The sequence below is a fragment of the Octodon degus genome, unplaced genomic scaffold (assembly GCF_000260255.1).
Source record: "Octodon degus isolate 3935 unplaced genomic scaffold, OctDeg1.0 scaffold00093, whole genome shotgun sequence".
Taxonomy (NCBI): Eukaryota; Metazoa; Chordata; class Mammalia; order Rodentia; family Octodontidae; genus Octodon; species Octodon degus.
Window position 1 is genome coordinate 5,464,332 of NW_004524669.1, and position 5,498 is coordinate 5,469,829.

The 5,498-nt window shown below is 42.1% G+C and overlaps 1 protein-coding gene across 4 annotated transcripts in view; it reads right to left on the reverse strand.

Annotated features, from left to right (window-relative positions):
* Csad (cysteine sulfinic acid decarboxylase) overlaps positions 1 to 5,498 on the reverse strand; it is a 34,136-nt gene that overhangs the window by 20,365 nt on the left and 8,273 nt on the right. Inside the window, exon 1 of one of the 4 annotated variants that reach the window (XM_023722624.1) lies at positions 1,907 to 1,972. The exons of the other annotated variants lie outside the window; for them this stretch is intronic. The gene's annotated coding sequence lies outside the window, so the exon portion shown is untranslated. Of the gene's footprint in view, positions 1 to 1,906; positions 1,973 to 5,498 lie in introns of those variants that run through there. 4 annotated transcript variants of the gene reach the window in all.

The following is a 5,498-nucleotide window of genomic DNA, read 5'->3' on the forward strand; positions in this document are numbered from 1 at the left end:
TGCTTGTAATCCTAGGACTGGGGAGGCTGAGACAGGAGGCTCACTATGAGTCCAAGATGTGTAGCAAAACGCTGTACCAAGTAAACAAGTAAAAGATTAAAATAAATAAAAATTTCCTCTCCTCTCTCCCTTTCTGTCAAGGACATTCCCCACATATCCATGGGAGCTCTGTCACTGAGCTATATCCAAAGCCCTTTTTATTCTGTGTCAGAGTCTTCCTAAGTTGCCAAAGCTGGCCCTGAACTTGAAATCACCCTGCCTCAGCCTACTGGGTGACTAGGATGACAGGTAAGAGCCACCGTGCTCAGCCCAAGGAATCTCTCATTATGCCCTCCTTTCCCCACCTCATCTTCCACCTCTTCCTCACAGCATTTTCTACTGCTCCCTTTCCACAGCACCTCCCAAGCAGAGCCCCTTCACAGATGACACTCTGGAAAAGACTCCCCATCTTTACGTCTCTCACATTTTCCTCAGCCCACTACCAAGAGTTTCCTTCATCAAGAAGAACTGCCTTTTCTCCAAGCCTAACAAATAGAGCTTATCTCTATACTCCATTGTCCCTTGGAAGCCATCTGACAGTGTGCCACTCTTTCTTGAAATGTTTCCTTCCACTGTTCCCATCAAGTTCTGTCCCTCTCTCAGGTCATCCCTGGCTTCCTCTGGCCCTCACAGAAATGCTAGTATTCCTCAGGGTCTGCCTCCCACCTCTTCTGCCCTCCATACATGTCAGCAGGGAATCCTGTCCCTGGCCAGGGTGAATGCAGATGACGCAATTGTCTCACACCGCTCTTCTGAGCCCCAGATCTCTACAGTCACCCACCTAACTCAAGGACCCCATGGGGTCCCCATCCCAAAACAGCTCATTTAGACCTACTCTTCTTTTCCAGGTGCCCGGATGGGTGCATGGTACACTCTTCTAGTGGTTGCTCAAACCAGAAATTCTAACTAATCTTTGACTGTTTTCTTTTTTTTTTTTTTCTCTCTTTATGGGTGCATGTGCACCTCTGTGTGTGTATATGTGCCTCTGTTTGTGTGCATGTGTGTGTGTGCGCGTGTGTGTGACTACATGTGATGGGAGATGGAACCCAGGGCTCCCTGCAAGCTAAGCGAGCATCCTACCACTGAGCTAACTTCCTGACCCTTAACCTTTTTGTTTAACCTTTTTATTTAATTTCAAAAGAATGTTATAACTTTCTCTCCTCCAGCACAACCCTAAAATCTATCAATAACAGCACAAAAAAATAAAAATAAAAAAAGCTCCACTATTTTCCTCAGGGCTATGATGCAATATTTTTTCCCATTAAAAATACTTCAAACAGCCAGGTATGCGGGCACATGCAGGTATTCCCAGCATTTGGGAGGCTGCGGCACTGTGAATCTGAGGCCAGCCTGGGCTACATAGGCAAGTTCAAGGCAAGTCTATATTACATACAGAGTCTGTCTCCAACAAAAGGGCACAACGTCCTGAGTTCAATTCCCAGTACCCAAAAAACAAAACAAAACAAAAAAACCCCAAACAAAAACCTCAAAGGGAAAATGGTAACTTTACTGTGGCAAAACCTAGTAGACACTGCTTATCTGGATGACCAACACTGCCTTCACCAGTAGTGGGGCAGCCAAATGCTATGGGGCTTGAGTGCAAGCCACTGAAGACACAACACCACTTATGTAACACTTCTGCCACACAAACACAATGCAAACCTAAACACAAGGCAAGAACTATACCCAAACTGGGGGTCATTCTACAAAACAACGAGCGTGTACTCTTCAAAAATATCAGCGTTGGAGGCAGAGGCTGTGGCTTAGTGGTTCAGCATGTGCCTATCACATGGTAGGCCCTGAGTTCAATACCAGCACCACCTCCAAAAACACCACAAAAAAAGTCATAAGAATAAAAGCTGAATACCTATTCCAGATGGAAGGAGACTAGGAGCATTACAATCAAAAAGAACATGGAATTTGAGATTGGTTCCTAGACAAGGAAGAAAAAACTGCCATAAAGACTATTGTTGGTCAGAAGACAGGAGCTAGAGGTTTGCAAGTTTGAGGCCAACCTGGACTGTAAAGTGAGGCCCTGCCTCAAAAACAAAGAAAAAAATAACATCATTCCAAAAACTAGCACATAGTCTGACTTAGAGAGTGTTATAAGTATTAGTATTAAGTCAGTGTGAGTATCTCACTTGACAATTGAATTGTGCCTAATGCATAAGAATATTCTTAATGTTTAAAAATAGGCTGAAATATTTAGTCATAAAAAAGCATGACAGGGGCCGGGGAGATAGCTCAGTGGAATAAACGCTTCCCTGGCAAGCGCAAGGGCCTGAGTTCAATCCCCGGTTCTGCCAAGAGGAAAAAAAAAAAAAAAGCATGACACCTGAAATAAAATGGAAAGAAAACAGAATGCCAGAATATGATATCCGATCAACCCCAGGCCCTGCAAGTGTGGGGAAGAGTTTCTGCTCTGTCCTGTGCCCGCCCTCCACTCCAAGCCCAGGCCTGCCGTGTGAGAGAGGCCTTTTCCCGCGTTCTCCAGACCTCCCCTGCCTGGCCAGACCCAGCGCAGCCCGCCCTCTGAGTGAGAACTTCCATGGCGCCTTGAGCCTGCTCCATATCCGACTATCCCCAGGCCCTGCGAGTGTGGGGGAGAGCTTCTGCGCTGTCCTGCACCCACCGCGTGAGAGAGGCCTTTCCCCATGTTCCTTGGACCTCCCCCGCCCAGCCAGACTCAGCACAGCCCATCCTGTGAGTGAGAACTTCCGCCTTGCTCTTGGGAGTCCTGCAGACCCACCAAAGCACAGCCCCGGTGAGTGTGTGGGAGAGCTTCTGTGCTCTCTTCACCCCACTCCTTGTACCCCTCCAGACCCACCCCAAACCTGGTATATAGGCTTGGGGTAAAACCCTGCAGTTAAAGTCCCTGCAGTGAGACTAGGATCAAAACCACACAGCTAATCTAGGAACAGATCATCTTACCAGAGGGGTACAGCAGGCCTACCTCCAAGGGCAACAACAACAAGGACCTGAGCACAATAGCCAGACCCAAGCCAGGCACAACTGCATGAACTAGAACTTGGTATATCAGTACCTGAATTTCATTAAGTGATAAGGACATAATTGCACCAAAGCTCTACACCAAAGGGCAGAGGTCAGTGTTAAATGAAATGATAAAGACAAGCAGTAAAATGCAATCTCAGGCCTCGAGCCCACCCATAACAAGTGCAGAGGACACTAGTTCAGCTGAAATAAATGAATCAATAGTGTCGGAAGTAAACAAACAACAGCAGAAAGATATAGAGGAACGCAGAGCAGAAATAATTTCCGGAACAAAAAAACAAAAAAAAGAAAACTCTGAATTCATAGCATTTGAACTTAAGAATCAAATGCAGAAACATATGGAGGAGGGTATACCTATGAATGTCCATTTTGTATCTGTGTATTCAAAGTGGTTGGGATAGATATATAGTTGCATTCTCTTAATGAATAGAATGATTTGTTCTAATGGTGTTTGTAAATAGGATCACAAGTCCGCATCTTGTACAGCAATTAACCACTAAGAAGAATATATGCAGTGTATTATTTGTTGAAACTGTACTTCTGATTTGATTTGAAACTGTCTCATTGCTATCTGTTTATCAATAAAACTTTGAAAAAAATGAAAAAAAAAAGAAACATATGGAGGAAACACAATGCCCACCCATAACAAATGCAGTGGACACTAGCTTACCTGAAATATATAAATTAGTAGCATCGGAAGTAAATAAGCAACTGAAGAAAGGTTTAAAGGAACTCAAAGCAGAATTAGTGTCTGAAATGAAAAAAGAAATCTCTAAATTCATAGCACCTGAACTAAAGAATCAAATACAGAAACATACAGAGGAAACCCGATCTGTAAAAAACTCTGCAGTAAAAGAATTAATAACTGCTTCTAAAGAAGACATTGATAAATAAATGCAAAAGAAATATCAAGAAAAAAAATTCATATAAGTTGCTATGAAACCTAAGAAAAAAAGACATTGATAAAAAAAATACAGGAGATTGAAAAAATGATGGATTCATTGAATGAGCAATACAGGAAAGAAATAGATTGCACGAATCTAGAGGGCTGGGGAGACGGCTCAGTAGAATATGCGCTTGCCTGGCAAGTGCAAGGGCCTGAGTTCAATCCCTGGTTCTGCCAAAATAAATAAATAAATAAAAATAAAATAAAATGTTACCCCTGAATATATAGAAAAAAATCTAAATCTAGATTGCACGAATCAGAGTCAAAGAGATGTAGAGGAATTTAAAGTCTCAATCACAAGCCTGCAAAACCATTTGAGTGAAAGTCAAGGTAAGAGTTTCAGCTCTTGAAGATGCTGGTGCAGCTAGTGAAAAGGTAAGAAAAGATCTTTTAAAAACAACTAGGATGGGGCTGGTGAGATGGCTCAGCGGTCTAAAGCACCTACTTAGAACAAGCATAGCCTCGCCCCCCAGGTGGGCTGAGCTAGCCACACACACACACACACACACACACACACACACACACACAAAAAAAAAATTTTTTTAAAAACCAACTAGGATGCAGGAAAAAATAATTCATCACCTGCAAGACGATGCAAAGATGAACAATGTGAGACTAATAGGCATCAATGAGAAAGGAGTCAATACAAATGATATAAAAAGAATATGGGCAGAAGTAATAGCAGAAAACTTTCCAAATATGAGGAAACAATCTGATGTTCAGTAACCGAAGCATACAGAACTCCAAATAACTTCAACCCAATAAAAAACACACCAAGAAAACACACACACACACACACCCCAAGACATATAATAGTCAAGATCCCAGAAATCCAACCCAAGAATATCATACTGAAAGCCACTAGAGAAAAGAAGCAGATCACATTCAAAGGAAAACCTATCAGAATTATGGCCAACTTCTTTTCACAAACCATGAAGGCAAGAAGAGCATGGAGCAGAGTACTTCAGGTCCTCTATGAAAACAAATTCCAGCCCAGACTACTATACCCTACAAAACTCTCTTTCAAATTTGATGGAAAAGTGAAATACTTTCATGACAAAGAACAACTGAAGAATTTCATGATGGCAAAGCCAACCCTACACAGACTACTGAAAGATGTTAGAACTCCACCAACGAGAACAGAAGATACCCACTAAATAAGACAAACAAACACAGGAGAAAAAAGTTAAAAACAGCATTCAAATAACATGTCAATCGTAAGTCAACATATCTCGATTATAACCATCAATATAAATGGACTCAATTCACCAATTAAGAGAAATAGGCTGGCACAGTGGATTAGGAAACAAAACCCAACAATATGTTTTATACAAGAAACACACTTAACTCATAAAGAAACTCACAGGCTGAAAGTCAAAGGATGGAAAACAATACTACATGCCCCAGCACTTCAGAAAAAAGCCCTGGTGGGCTGAGCTGGCCACACACACACACACACACATAAATAAATAAAAGTTAAAAAAATAAATAAATAAATAAA